The sequence below is a fragment of the Malus sylvestris genome, chromosome 15 (genome assembly GCF_916048215.2).
Source record: "Malus sylvestris chromosome 15, drMalSylv7.2, whole genome shotgun sequence".
Taxonomy (NCBI): domain Eukaryota; kingdom Viridiplantae; phylum Streptophyta; class Magnoliopsida; order Rosales; family Rosaceae; genus Malus; species Malus sylvestris.
The window spans coordinates 26,146,129-26,163,097 of record NC_062274.1 but is presented as its reverse complement, the minus strand read 5'-3'; positions in this window follow the sequence as shown (position 1 = coordinate 26,163,097).

Sequence of the window (16,969 nt, the reverse complement as noted above, 5' to 3'; positions counted from 1 at the left end):
TATAATAATTAATTTACAAGTGCAAAAAATGTGGAAAAATAGGCAAACGCTTGTGATCGCATACTCTACGCTTTGAGGATGGGTACATCACCGTTTGAATTTTTAAAACCATACAAATCTGTATGAATAGTATTTTTAAGGGAGTTCAAAATAAAATTCATAATCATTAATGTACAAGTCTGAAAAATAGGAAAGCATATATAAACGCTCGTAATTGCATCCTCAACCTTGAAATGCAACTCCCTTCATTTTGCATGGTATTTTGTAGTAATGTGCTAATATTTTTTCATTAAGCTCTTATTTTGGGGAATGTAATACTTGAAAGACAATTTTTTTTTTTAAGTAATGTTTATGTGACAATATGATATGCATATACTAAAGTTTTCCATTTTTTTTGGGGTCAAATTATGTTTCATTTTCATTATTTATTAATTTAAAATATATGTTCTTTAACAGATAACGGGTCGAGTCATATTACCTGATAATATTAACAGATCGATTTCGGGTTGAGTCATATTACCCGTTTATGTTAACGGGTGTTACACGACACGACCCGTTAAGATATCGAATATGTCATGAAAACGACACGAATACAAGAAATACGACATGAATGCTAGGTCTACTCTAGAGATGGCCATCTTCAGTGCTTGTTTGGCAATCCCTTGTCCCTAGCAGTGGCGAAGCAAGGAACTGTCGAGGGGAGGGGTGAACTTAAGAATGCAAGGTTCAAAAAAAAGGGTAACAATCAAATCCCTTTACATGGTAATGTATTTCATAATTTATCAATACAAACAAATTACAATTGTTACCGGCGATGTTTCATTTCATGAAAACGTCGCATAATAAGCTCATTATTAATAAAAATAAATACATCTTTCTCAATGTAAACTCAGTGACCTCACTTTGTTGGGAACTACCCAAAATACTTGAGGAAAGAATATCATGAATATTCAAAGTAGAACCACTTGGAATATTCGAAAAAGGACTAGCCGAAATATTCGAAGAAGGACTAGCCAGAATATTCAAAGGAGAACTGGTCAGAATATTTGAAGAATGATTTAAGCACTGTTTCATAGTACCGTTTCATTATGTCACTGTATAATAAGAAGAAGAAAAAATCTTAGACATTTGACGTAAAATATAGTATATGACTACTAACTAATTAAACCAACAATTCAATTAATCAATACCATTAATCATATAAACTATTCAATAAACTAAAATTCAATTCAATTAATTAATATCAATAATCAATAACTATGATTCTATATTAATTAGTTTTCAAAAGGGAATGGAGGGACTTAATGGCGTGAAGGCAGAGCTAACGGGGAACTAATGGTCCCCACTTTAATTTAATTTTTAATCAACAAAATGAAACCGCATCGTTTGGTTATGGAATATTTTAAATTTTTTGTTATAAATGAAACGGCGTAGTTTCCTTCAAGGATTTTTCAAAAAAAAAAAAAAAAACACTACTGCACAGCAGCAGGAAGTAGGAACCCAGAAACCAAATAGCAAGGCTGAGCAGCCATAACTTTCGACGGGACTAGAGGGGCAAACCACCGCTTCTAGGCTTAATTTCTTGTGAGGGGAGGGGCGAATGCCCCTCCTTGTCTCTCTGTAGCTTCGCCACTGGTCCCAGTACTATGCAAACACAACATAACTAACATGGGCTTCACATGTGTCATCACCCGGTTCGGGTTTTTATTGTAACAATTGAATGGTCATCCAAACATATGGACTAGGCCATGGGTGTGATGTAGTAGATTTTACATTGTATGCCAATGCTTCTTCAATAGAAGTTGGGAGTGGATTTGGTTTCAATCGGTTTGATTTTTTGTCAAAATAAAAATTCAAACCGAAATATTGTTCGATTCAATTCACTTCAAGTTTTTCAATTTATTTCTGTTTTGGTTTCAGTTCGCTTTTTTTTTTCTTTCGGTTTATGTTTGATTCGATTTATTCTTTTAGATACCTGAAAATTTTAAAAAATAAAAAATAGAAAATTCTGAAAAGTACATATCCACTTTGCTAAGGAAATCAGACAGTTTGTCGGAGGGCTAGCTTGGGAGACATCAACTAATTAAATGCACAGATCTAATTTTCTAAGGAAATCAATTGCGAATGAAATGCACATAAGTAGAAGCTGTGAGATCTTGATGATTCATATTCACCCTCGCAGCAATTGATCCAACTTGCTAAATAAAAGGTACGGACGGCGGCAGTGAGACAGTCAAGCAGAGTTTTACTGACTTCTAAGAGCAAGTCCACCCCTAAAGGCTTTGTGCCAGCACCCAGCGCATTTATCCACTCAAGTGAACAGTAATAGACCTCAGTAAACAGTAATAGACCAAAGCATCTCCACTCCTGAAAATGCGCTGGCACCCAATCAATCTAATATTATATTATTTTATTCATATCAATTAATATTTTATCATTTAATTTCTTTCTCTCTGCTTCCATTTCTTTCTCAGTGTGTAGACGGGTACGAAAGAGGTTTGAAGAATCAAGATTCACAGAGACACCTATAAACTGCAAAGATCAGCTCGCCTAAATTGATTTGAATTCAATTGGTTTCGTCCCGTAAATACAGATTTATACGGATTATTAATTAATTAATTCTTCGATTAATACCAGATTCCATTGGTGTGGTGTGGTTGGAATTAGGATGGGGACAAGGTCCCAGCAGCAACCAGGACGAGAGCGAGCAGGGCAGGACGACGACGACATGGCCGGGGGTCAGTCCGTCTCGATGAGCGGCAGCATGGGCTCGCCCTCCAGCCGCAGTGAGCAAACTTTGGCCACGCACGCCGGCGACAACAGTTTTCTTCGATTGAACCATCCCGACGTTCACGGCGATGATGCTGGCTCCCAAGGCGCCGTTGGGTCAGTCACTTCCCTCCATCCCTTTTCTTTCTGCTTCTGGTCTTATTACGGCGGTTGGGTGGTTAGGAATTGGCGGCAGCATGAGTCAGATGTACCGGGCAACACCTCAGTCAATTTTGGACTGGGCTAGAGACCGGCTTGAGCTGGGTGCCAGTCAATTAGGTCGGGTGGAGGGGTTTCACAGGGTGCTGGGCATTTTTTTTAGCTGGGTGCTGGGCAAAATGCCCTCCGCTGGAACTGCTCTAAGAAGCAGCAGAGGGCAAGAAAGAACAGCATCAGAGAGGGCAGACAACAAAGGGCAAAAGGAAGTGTTGAAGTTGAACTAAGGAGTCGAGGACTAAGGAGAGCAGTGTTAGCCTAGGTTTAAATACCTAAAAACTACGTCGTTTTAGAGTAAAGGTTATTTTGGTTCTGTTTGGTTTCTAAACCATTGAAACCAAAATCAAACCAACCAATTTCAGTTTCGTTTTTTTTAATTCGGTTCGGTTATTTTGCTTCAGTTTGATTTTCATTTTAGTTTTTTTCGATTTTCGGTTTTTCGAGCCCATCCTTAATAGAGGTTATGGTGTTTTGATGACAAGCTAGAATCAATTCCTAGCTAGTTGGTTTATCTAGGTTTGTGGTTGTGTGAAAAGTAACTAGCTAGTTATACAAACTAGCTAGGAGCATCTTCAATGGGAGAGAATACAACCCCAACTTTGAGAACTCCTTTAGGGACTTCAAGGGAATATTCAGGTCTTTAAGGGGGCGTTTGTTTGCCCTCACTCTCTCTCACTGGACTAGACTGGACTAAAGCTTAGTATAGTCTCGTGTTTGTTAACCAACGAGGACTAGCTTTAGTAGGACTAACTTTCACTCACCTTGACTAAAATCTCACTTTCTGGTCTTAGATGGGATTAGTTAAGACCGTCTGGTTCTCTCGCGTCTTCGTCCTCTTTCTCACTCACATCGTGACTGTTTAGTTCTTTCAGATCCGTTTCACAAGCAGTTTTCACATAAATATACCAAATTGAAGCTGGGAGTTATAATTATACCTTAATCGAAGCAAAAGATGGTCGGAGGTTGCCGGAAAATGGCTTGGAAGTCTCTGCCTGTTTGGGTTTCTTCAAATCCGTGACAGATTCGAGTATGAAAAGCTCGAATCTGGGTCCATGGTTGGTGATGAGTTTTTTTTTTGTGCTAACCTCGTCTAATTTGACAAAGTTTGGCTGGAAAACGCTTCTAGAAACCTGCAACTCGTCAGGAAAAAAAAGCCGTAAGGTTCCGTTCAAGAGGTAGAGATTGGGAGGAAAGAGACAATGAGGGAGGAGAAAGAGATAAAGATGAGAATCGAGTGAGAGTTAGACGGGAAAAGAGGGAGATTTCGACTTCGGCTAAGTATGATCTAGGGAGGAAGATAGTGGGACGAAAAAGGAGAAAAGGAGGGAGAGGGGAGGGATAGAGTGGTACGGGGAAAGTAGACAAAGACGGAGAAAGAGAAAAAATGTTAATTTTTCAGAAAATTTAATAAAATATTAGTGTTGTAAACATTCCTAGAATAAGTATGATTGTGTAAATCCTAGATTAGATTTGATTCTAGTTATTCTTTCCTATTACAACTTGTATTACTTGGAGGAGAAGGAATATCTTCTCTCCCTTTACTACTATGAATAAAGGCACAATGTAGGAGGGATAACAACACACACATTCCCCTACAATTCTACAAACACACATCTCTCTTCTCTCTCCCACTGCCGCCGGCCCTCTCTATTTTGTTAGATAAAAATAGACCACAACACGTTATCAGCACGCTCCTACCGCTGCGCTTAGGAATCTGACGTTGGAGATTTTTTTTTCTGCATCAAACCAGTTCATCCATATCATCACGCAATCAGGTTCTTTCCAAACAACGGCTTTTAACTCGATATTTTGCAAGCCCTGATAGCATGAACATTCACCATGATGCATGACCCAACTTTACGTTTAACATATTTTAGATTCTACATAAATTGTGTATGCTTCATAACCAAAATTGCTACAATTATGTGAATTTGATATTTGCCATGAATTGAATCTTACATATGTACATGCATTGAAACTATTATTTGCATATGCATCAACGTAAATATGTGATTCATTAGAATTATACATGCATATAATATAATTGAATTAAAAATAAAAAAAAATAAAAAAAAATTTTGCGATTAGGGAATTAGGGTTTTGTTCGAACCCGTGCACTTGCACCATGCAAGCCACAAGCAACCAAGCCCGCAACCTGCGATGGCCCAACTCATCCCCCATGCTTTCTCGAGCCAAGAACCAATCCTGGAGCCAAGGCTCCAGGCTCAACACCCAGACCCGACGCCCAGAAGGCATTGCCACCCATGAAATCGTCAACCAACATAGCCTGCAGCCATGCCCAGTTACCCCCGACGACCTGCAGTCGTCCCCGACGAATTTTTGTCTGAAAATTCGATTTTTTTTTAAATTACAATCGAATTTCTAGGGTTTTACAATGAATATCGAGATTTTTTTCAAATCTCCGTTCACCCCCATGGTCACCATGACTCAAATCGAGTCTTAAACAACACCCCGACCGACGCCAGAAGCGCTAGGTCCGGTGTTCTTCTCCGGCGACACACACCCAGCACTCGCTGGGGTGTTTGATCCCAAAAACCCGAGCCCTAGTGGGCTCCTGTCCCTCGACCTGCATCAGCGCCCTTTGGGCTTGCTGCTGCTCTGAGATGTCACGGCCCAGCCCGCGCGGGAAAAGAAAAAAAAAACAAAACTTTTTTTGGCTCGCCTGAAGCGACCCGTGAGAAAAAAAATAAAAAAATTTTGGGGCTGCACACAGCAGCCCATTCCCCTTGCCCATGTCTCCCCGTGAGCTCCATGTGCCACCTGTGGGCTTTGCCTATATTTTTAGGCCCCGAGATTTTATTATTTAATATTTTTAAATAATATGGGTTTTTATATTTTCACCCACACTTTAATTTGGCCCCGAAGACCAAATAAATTAATTCAATTATCATTATACAATATTTTTGCATATATTTGTTGCATATTTGTTTGCATATATATTTGTGTTTGCTTGCAGGAATATATGAACCTGAAGTTCATAATTACTTTGAAACCCGAAGTTTCTTATAAACATGCCTTGTTTGAAAACCTGAAGTTTTCTCTTAAACATATCACCCATGAAAACCCAAAGTTTTTCATGCAAAATTAAACCAATACATGTCTATTAGAACCTGTATGTTCTACTCCTATGTGAATGGATTGATTTTTCTCCATTACACTAACCACATCTTGTCCATCTATTTGTGATAGGAACATGTCGAATTTGAACAAACTCGACTTCACCGCTTTGGAGGTCTCTGGAAGGAACTACCTCAAGTGGGTTCAAGATGTGAAGCTCCACCTCACTGCCAAGAACTTGCGTCATGCTATTGAAGAAGCAACAACTGAACCTGTTGGCGAAGCTGAAAAAGCCACTGCTATGATCTTCATCTGAAGACATATTCATGACGCTCTGCAAACTGAGTACCTTGCTGAGGAGGATCCACGTGCATTATGGGTCACTTTGGCTGATCGTGTCGATCACCAAAAGGACATATTCTTGCCTGAAGCAAGACACGACTGGCAGCACTTGTGCTTCCAAGACTTTAAGTCTGTGAATGAATATAATTCTGAAGTTTGTCGAATCCGATCACTTCTCAAGTTTTGCAATGAAACTTTGACTGAAGAGGATCTCCTAGAGAAGACCTACTCGACCTTCTCTGCTTTTAATATTGTCTTGCAGCAACAATATAGAGCTCAGAAGTTCACTAAGTTCTCGGATTTGATCTTTTTTTTACTTCTTGCTGAAAAACAGAACCAGCTGTTGATGAAGAATCATCAAGCTCGACCTACTGGGGCTACTGCTGTGCCTGAAGCACATTATAGCACTAATCAGCACCCAAAACGCCAAAAGAGGCGTGGTAAGGGCGGCCAGAAGCCATCCCACCAAGGTCAACAGAGTCAAGGCTCATCCAAGGAAGGAAACAAAGCCCAGAAGCGCCCAAACCTCGCTCCTAAGGCCCCGAACTTCAAGAATAAGGGCAAAGCACTTGCCACAATGAATGACGATATGTGCTATCGTTGTGGTTCAAAGGACCATTGGTCCCATATTTTTCGTGCTCCCAAGAAGGTTGTAGATGAATATCATTCTCGTCGTAAGAAGTTTGAATCAAACTTCATGCAAGTGGACGAACCGGAGACTACAAAAATGGAGGTTTCTGACTTTCAGGAGGATACCACTCCTATGGAATATTAGAATCTTAGACATAGACTTTTTTTTTAGTTGAAATAAGACAATTGGGGCCGAATTCCACATAGTGGCCGCACCCCACCTTGTTTTTTGGTTGATTTTGAACAATTTTCCTTTATGTTTTGGATTATTAGTTGGCGATTTATTTAGGATATTCAGTTTTAATCCTTGAATAAATGAAATTATTTTGAATTGATACTTGTTTTTATAAACTTTTATGCATGTGACCAATTCAAATTGATTTTTCATTCTAGGTATGACTAGTGGGAAAGTTAGTTGTCTGGCAGATAGTGCAACCACGCATACTGTTTTGCGTGAACGCATTTATTTCACTAACTTCGTACCTAAGAATGCACCTCTGACAACCCTCTCAGGCCCATCCAACCTGATATAAGGATACGGTAAGGCACGTATAATGTTGTCCAATGGTACAATCTTGACCATTGCTGAGGCACTCTATTCTCCACGTTCCGAAAGAACGTTACTAAGTTTCAATGACATTAGAGATAACAATTACCACGCTGAAACCCACGTAGAAAACGGAGTTGAATTTCTGTGCGTAACTTCCTACGAATATGGCCAAAAGCGTATTCTAGAGAAGATGGAGCGTAACCCGAGTGATCTGTATACTACGACCATACGCCCCATTGAATGCCACTATGTGGCCGGCCCTACCACAGGGACCGCGCACGAAATTACACTTTGGCATGATCGTTTGGGACATCTTGGACGAATAGCGATGCGTCGTATCCTCAAAACTTCACACGGGCATCCACTAACCCGAAGCTTAGGTTTGATCCATGAAATCGCATGTCAAACATGTTCTATGGGAAAGCTTATTACTAAGCCTTCTTATGACAAGATTTGTTCGAATCCTCCCATTTTTCTACAACGGATTCAGGGGGACATTTATGGACTGATTCAACCTCCCTGCGGACCATTTAGATATTTTATGGTTTTGGTTGACGCTTCTACACGTTGGTCACACGTGTGCATGTTGTCCACAAGGAATGCTGCATTCTCCAAACTGTTGGCTCAGGTTATCAAGCTCAGGGCTCACCACCCTGATTATTCGATTGGATAATGCTGGAGAATTCACATCTAAAACTTTTGATGACTATTGCATGTCGGTTGGGGTTGAAGTTGAACATCCTGTACCCCATGTTCACACCTAGAACGGCTTGGCAGAGGCTTTCATTAAGTGTTTACAAATGATTGCTCGATCATTGGTCATACGTACCAAGCTCCCGATCGCTGCTTGGGGCCAAGCAATATTGCACGCAGCAAAGTTGGTCCGCCTGAGGCCTGTTGCGACACAACCATTTAGTGCCCTTCAGTTGGTCACCGGATGCAAACGCGACATATCGCATCTGCGCGTTTTTTGTTGTGCGGTCTATGTGCCGATTTCGCCGCCCTTACGTATAAAAATGGGGCCTCAGCGAAGGATGGGAATCTATGTCGGATATGATATTCCTTCGATTATTCGTTACTTAGAACCTTTGACAGGCGATCTGTTTACCGCTCGTTTCGCGGATTGTCACTTCTATGAGACAGTCTTCCCGCCGTTAGGGGGAGATAAGAACGTCAACGTTCCAAATGAACAACGCGAATTATCATGGACGACTCCCACTGTGTCTCATTTAGATCCCCGCACTGCTCAGTCTGAAGCTAAAGTGCAGCGCATATTAGATCTCCAGAGCATAGCTCAGAGCATGCCAGATGCTTTCATCGATCTAGCCCGCGTGACAAGATCGCATATTCCAGCTGCGAATACCCCTGCAAAGATAGATGTACAAAATGTACGACGGACTACCCTCCTGGAAGCCCGGGACGCCAATTCTGGTGATCCACGTACATTAGCGGCTAGCCAATCATCTGCCCCTACACAAAAGCGTGGCAGACCCCTTGGTTCAAAGGATTCACACCCCCGGAAGAGGAAAACCACAGCACAAGGTCCTGAAGAGCCTACCGTGAATCCGACTATCGCTTACTCATTTTACCCAACTCATGAGGAAATTCTAGATTATAGAAGCGTCCTTGAAGAGACGAATCCTCCTCCCGAGAATCGTGAGATTTCGGTCTATTATGCTAGCTTAGATGATGTGTGGCGTAGAAATGAGATGATTGTGGACGATGCATTAGCATTTGCAATAGCTACTGAGATCATGTTGAGCGATGACATTGAACCGTGTTCCGTTGATGAATGTCAACGTAGAGCTGATTGGTCAAACTGGAAACAAGCAATCCAAGTCGAACTTGATTCACTTGCGAAACGTAAGATGTTTGGACCTGTAGTTCCTACTCCTCCACATGTGAAGCCCGTTGGCTATAAGTGGGTTTTCGTTCGGAAGCGTAATGAGAATAACGAAATTGTGCGTTACAAAGCTCGTCTTGTAGCACAAGGTTTCTCACAACGCCCCGGGATTGATTATGACGAAACTTACTCACCCGTTATGGATGTGATTACTTTTCGATACCTTATCAATTTGGTAGTTTCTGAAAAACTGGATATGCAGCTGATGGACGTAGTAACCGTATATCTCTATGGGGATCTTGATACGGAAATTTATATGAAAGTTCCCGAATGACTTACATTGACTGGTTCAAATATTTCCAAACCCCGGAACACGCTCTCAATTCGGCTGAAGCGTTCACTATACGGTTTGAAACAATCCGGAAGAATGTGGTATAACCATCTTAGTGAGTATTTGACTAGTCAGGGATATGTGAACAACGAACTATGCCCTTGTGTGTTCATTAAGAAGTCACATTCTGGATTTGCGATTGTTGCAGTATATGTCGATGACATGAATCTCATCGGAACTCCTTAAGAGCTCGCGAGAACTGCTTCGCACCTGAAGTCGGAATTTGAGATGAAAGATCTAGGAAAGACTCGATACTGTCTCGGTCTCGAGATAGAGCATTGTTCGGATGGAATCTTAGTACATCAATCGAACTACACCCAGAAGGTGTTGCGCCGTTTTAATGAGGATAAAGCGAAGTCTTCGAGTACTCATATGGTCGTTCGTACGCTAGATGCAAAGTGAGATCCCTTCCGTCCGAATGAGGATGATGAAGAGATTTTAGAGCCTGAAGTTCCTTATCTAAGTGCGATAGCCGCTTTATTGTACTTAGCTCAATGCACTAGACCCGACATCTCCTTCGCTGTTAATCTTTTGGCAAGATACAGCAATGCACCAACACGCAGACATTGGACTGGGGTGAAAGACATATTCCGTTACCTTAAGGGTACTACGGATTTGGGCTTATTCTATCCCTACGAATCCTCGAGTGATGCCGCACCCTATGCTCATCGGGTTGATTCTCTCCTTGTTGGTTATGCCGACGCTGGATACTTATCTGATCCGCACAAGGCGCGTTCTCAAACGGGTTATGTCTTTACCGTTGGAGGCACCACAATATCTTGGAGGTCAACTAAACAGACCTTAGTTGCCACTTCGTCTAACCATGCTGAAATTCTCGCCTTACATGAAGCAACTCAGGAATGCTTTTGGTTGAGAGCAGTAATGGGCCATATTCGAAGCTCCTGTGATCTTCATCCCGTCGTTAATGCCCCGACGAAGATTTTTTAAGACAACGCAGCTTGCATCGAACAGCTCAAGAAGGGTTACATCAAAGGAGACAACACCAAGCATATTACGCTGAAGTTCTTCTTTACACATCAACAACAAGAGCATCAGAAGATTGAAGTCACGCAAATCCGATCACAAGACAATCTGGCCGACCTCTTCACCAAATCACTACCGAAGGCGACATTTCAGAAGCTTGTTCATGGAATTGGTATGCGTAAACTTTCTGAGTTGTAACTTTGCTATTTCTCTTTGGAATTATGTCAAACTCAGGGGGAGTATCTTCTGGATACTTGCTTGATCTTAATGTACTCTTTTTCCCTACGATTAGGAGCATTTTTCCCACTGGGTTTTTGCTACCTAACTAGGTTTTAACGAGGCACCCACCTTGGGCTGGTCATATCCCTGATGACGTCCTGTAGACGTTTCTTTTTACTTTGCATTTCTCACGCATTTTTCCTTAAACTATGGATTTTGTCCCTACTTGGGATTTTGCCATAGCCTTAGGGTTTTTTTAGTGAGACTTACTACTTATGCAAGTTCCTACCTTATTGAGAATAAGTGTTGTTCCTTGGAATCAGTGCCGACGAGTCGACTTCCTCAACTTCTGCATGATGCTAAATCTACCTTAAATATTTGCACACTCAAGGGGGAGTGTTGTAAACATTCCTAGAATAAGTATGATTGTGTAAATCCTAGATTAGATTTGATTCTAGTTATCATTTCCTATTACAACTTGTATTACTTGGAGGAGAAGGAATATCTTCTATCCCTTTACTACTATAAATAAAGGCACAATGTAGGAGGGATAACAACACACACATTTCCCTACAATTCTACAAACACACATCTCTCTTCTCTCTCCCACTGCCGCCGGCCCTCTCTATTTTGTTAGATAAAAATAGACCACAACAATTAGTTATATATGGATTAAATATTAATTGGATATGAATTAAATAATATAATATTATAGTTTGTTAATTATTCTTCTTGCTAGTCCGATACTGCATCAAACGCTTCACTAAATTGGTCCAACTTAGTCTAGTCTAAGTAGGGATGGGCAAAATACCCATGGGTTTGGGTAACCGCATTTATCCTCCCATTTAAAGTTAACGGTTAAGGTTATGGGTAACCGTTTAGACGAACAAACGGTTATGGGTATAACTGTTTATCCATGAAATTTAAATGGGAGGTTATGAGTATTACTCGTGGTTATAACGGGTATCCATTTACCCATTTAATTTCTTGCTTTTGCATTACAAAATTTGATTGACTATTTGGGGACAATCTGTTTCCCATCTCTCGCATTTGGTTCTGCAACTTTCAGTTTGGTTCTATGTCAAATTTTGGGTATGCTAAAATTCTAAGTACAAGTTCATGATGTAGGCTCCGGCCATGAACTCTTTCCTACAAAGTGCAAATGCAATAACAATATATATATATATATATATATATATATATATATATATATATTAATACAAATTACACAATATAATTAATCAATTAAAACACACACAATTATCCAGTTGATTTGGTCACCATGTCTATATGTGATGTCAATAGAACATCTGCGACTTGCCATCTTAATAGTTGATATGATGATATATCATTTTGTAATTTTCAAGTTGTTAAAAAAAACATGTAGACGGATGAAAAAAAAAGGTAAATGGGTAAAAAAAAGGATAAATGGGTTCAAAAACGGGTACGGGTATGGTTATGGTTAAATGGGTAAACGGTTATGGTTAAATAGCTACACGGTTATGGGTATGGTTAACCATTTATAAACGGTTATGCAGGTATGAATATAAACAGTTATGGGTAAATAACAGCGGTTACCCTTCCACCATAACCATTGCCCATCTCTAAGTCTAAGCCAATCCTATTTAGTCCCTAAAGCTAGTACAGTCCAAAATAGTTCGGTGTAACAAACGCACCCTAAATGTATATTGTCTTCAATAGGAAGTCAACTATCCTAATTGGGTTTTGTGATAGTGACTAGGGTGGCAGTGAAGATGACTGCAGAAGTACATCAAGATATGTTTCTACTTTTGGCTCAAAGATATTTTCATGGGCCTCGATGAAGTAACAAAATTTTGCATTATCTACAACAAAGGTTGAGTATGTGAGTGCTTCATAAGCAACATCGCAAGCCATTTGGTTGAGATTCATACTCAAGGATTTTGGGGAATTGTAGGTTAATGCCACACCCCTTTTGTGTGACAATACCTAAACAGTTTTCATGGCCAAAAACTCGATATTTCATAAAAAACAAAGCATATAAAGAGTAGATATCACTTTATCAGATAAGCATTACAACAAAACATTATTAAGCTACACCACTGCAAAACTGAAGATCAAATAGCAGATATTTTCACAAATGAACTTCTAGGGGAGAGATGACCTTACCAAAGAAATTTTCTTCGGTTACAACCATAACTAATTTAGAGGGGAGTGTTGGAACCTAATGATTCTAATTCTTGGACTTGAAGGATGAAGTGAAGGATCTAAGAGGAAGCAATTGGATTGCAGGATCGAGAAGAAGAGAAAAATGGTTTTAAACGTATAACGGCTAGTTTTGTTTTAAAGGAAAACTAATGAAAATGGCTTGAAAACTTTGAGTTTTAATGATAAGGACAAAATAAAGGGTAAAGTAAATAGTACCAGGATTGACTTTTTAGTGTAAAAATGTGGTTTTTCGTTAAAGTGATCAGTACCAGGTGCTTTTCGTTAAAGTTCCCTTATTTTAAATGGTTAAGTTTTGTAATCAAGTGTTAAGTGTAAAATACATATTAGATCACTTAAAATGGAAGGTCAGGATTTAATCTGGATAATGGTTAGGTGAATTTATTGTACAACTTTGTTATCTAGCACATTTTGAAATAGGATCGTGAGTGGGCACCAAAACCCTACAATCCATTTCATATATAAATCAAAGTATGGTTGCTACATTTGCACAACCTCATAGTTGTCACATACTAAAAAATATTCCTTATTCCTTTTGTTCATTATCCATTCCAAGAAACCAATAAAACAATAACTAAAATGTAACAAAATCACAAATTTTATCAGTAGGGTTGTGAAGGTGGTGTCAAAGTTGAGAATGGTGCTTCGAGCGGTTTCGGTTGTGGCTAGAGGGATATAGACACCCTTTGAGGCGAGGCATATGGCGAACTTGAGCATGGGGTTCATGTGGTCTTGCAGTACCCAAAGTTCTAAAAGACGTTAGGAGCTAGTTAGATGGTGAGTTAGGGCCAAGTGCCTAGGTGAATTAAAGTAAATTTATAATATATTGTATAAATAAGTGCTTATTTATACTTTAAAAAACACATAATTGTATTGGATACATAATTTGATAAATAAAATGACATAAGAATTATAAAGTATTATAACATATTGAAAATATGGGGAACAAGTATATAATGAGTGTTCATTCAAGTATTCAACAAGCCTCTTACATTTTATTGACAAAATAAAACGCAAAATTAAATTATCAATTTTTTTGTCTATATGAGAGTTGCGACCTATGCGGCTTTTGGCGCACTTTCTTTACTTTCAAACACCTAGGGACTAATCGAGGCGGTGGCCAGCAGCCTAGTTAGGATCATTGTTGATACACACAAAAATTTCTACAAAGTTCAACGACAAAACTAGAACGCCTTTAGGACAACTTATAAGCTAAAAAAATTGTCTAGCTAGGAATATAATGGTCAAGGTAGTTAGGAATATTGATTGATTAGGCAATGAAGAGATTTAATGTTTGTTATACTGCCAAAATAGGTTAGTAGGTTACCCAGTTAATCAAGTAACTTAACAATCTTAATTCCTCATTCTTCTTCTAGCTAGGAATATAATGGTCAAGGTAGTTAGGAATATTGATTGATTAGGCAATGAAGAGATTTAATGTCTGTTATACTGCCAAAATAGGTTAGTAGGGTACCCAATTGATCAAGTAACTTAACAATCTTAACTGATAAATCCTCATTCTTCTTCTTCTTGTTGATCAAGTAACTTAACAATCTTAACTGATAAATCATTTTCTTCTTCTTCTTCTTCTTCTTCTTCTCTCATTTTGGATTAGAGCATTAATTATGTTGGCTTATCTCTATTCTCATTTTTTATTTGAATGTCTTGTTCATAGTGTAGTTCTTCTTCTTCTTCTTCTTCTTCTTCTTTTTTTGGATTAGAGCATTACTTATGTTGATGCACAAAATCAGTGAGGACTTTGGTACAATAGAAAGTGTTAAGTTTGTGAACTTCGCTAGATTGCTTTGGTCACTAGTGTGGATAAGTATGTAAATAGATAGAGACAGGGAAGCACACACAAGATGTACGTGGTTCACCCAGATTGGCTACGTCCACGGAGTAGAAGAATTCTCATTAATTGTGAAGGGTTTACACAAGTACATAGGTTCAAGCTCTCCTTTAGTGAGTACTAGTGAATGATTTAGTACAAATGACATTAGGAAATATTGTAAGAGAATGATCTCTATTTATAGAAGAAAGTTTCTAGTTTCATTCTGACATTGACACGTGTCGTGTTGTGATTGGCTTCTGATGTCGACACATGTCGTGCTGTGATTGGCCTTCTAGTTAGAGGGAAACTCTTATGGGTCCTTGACGGTATAATGTTGACCAGTGCTCAGTAGTTTCGGGATTGGTCAAGTATGGTACAAACAGTGCTCCCCTAAGTTCCCGAGTGAGGGAAACTCCTAGGTTGGGGACTTGCAAGATCCAAGTCATTGAGTAATCATGAAACTTCTAAGTACCAAAGTCTGGTATCATTTTCACTTACCTTATCTGTCTCATATGTAGATGTGGCATCTTCTCTGGAAGTACTTTTCCTCCATCAATGGGTGGTGTCTTTAACCGATGAAGATGCACAAGGTAATGTATCAATTTCACTTGAAGCTTACTTGTAGTTTTGGGCTTGGTCAAGTGCGATACAAACCCTATAGTAGGAGTCCCCCAAGTCGCCGAGCTAGGAGATTTGCCGAATGAGGTAACAGACAAGGTACGCAATCAGACTTCCAAGCAAGCAACCTTGATCGGAGGTTCGACTTCGGCTTCCGGTTGATTGTTCTCTTTCTCCTTGTATCGTAAACAGCACCAAGGATAAGGAAAAGCAAATTGAGAAGATATGATATGAGATACTTTTGCTTTTGAAGAAGTAACTTTCCACATGCTTATTCTTAAACTAGGCTGGAGGGTTTTCTGGTTTCATCCAGAGTATAAGGCCGACTCAAGAATTTGAGGGTCAAAACAAGTCCATTAAATCTAGAGTACGTTCGACCCTGGTGATATGATATACTTTTGCTGTTGACAAAGTAGTGGATGTATCGGCACGTGTTCTGTTACGCTTGTCTCCACATGCTTCCTTGTATCCTTCTCACTTACCCTATCTGTTCCTCAGGCAGATGTGGTATCTTCTCTGGAAGCATAAGATGTTGAAGATGAATACTCAAGAGCAATGGCAGGTAAGTAATCAGGCAAGGGGTTCCAGGCAGTCAGTTCCTGACTGGAAGCTTGATTCCAAGTGTTGATTGATTGCTCTCTTTCTTCTTATCTTGCAGGTAAGAACAAGGTCAAAAGAAAAGACAGGGAAAAAGCATGATATGGGATACTCTTACTTTTAACCTTAATGATATGAGATACTCTTGCTCTGGTGTGGCTTGTTTGCAGAGGTATTATCGGGGGGAAAATAAGCTGAGTATTTCGAGAAACTCTGCTGAGAGTGCCATCTCGGATGTGAAGAAAAGTTGAGCATTTTTTTATTTGCAGGTCTGCCTGGCTGTGGAGGATGAAAGTCGACATATATAGGAATTGTCCCAACAGTAAGTGGTAACGTTGTTCCTTTACCCTTCTCGGTCATAGCAATGTAGGGGAGCTGCAAGATTCACGTGTTTTAACTTTGTTAGAGCACTTTGAAAAAATGGTCTGTGGTATCTGGAAAGTTGATGTTGCGTGTGAAGATTGCAGACAAACTTTATCCAAGGAAATCTGGCTCTCGAAGTTTGGAGAGCGGTGCCTCTTCGGTTTTCGAACAAGCAATCTTGTCGAGGATCTGGCTCTCGAGATTCGGATAACGGTGCCTCTTCGATTTTTTAGAAAGCAATCCTGTTGGAAGTCTGGCTCTTGAGATTCGGAGAACGATGCCTCTTCGATTTTTGAGAAAGCAATCCTGTTGGGAGTCTGGCTCTCGAGATTC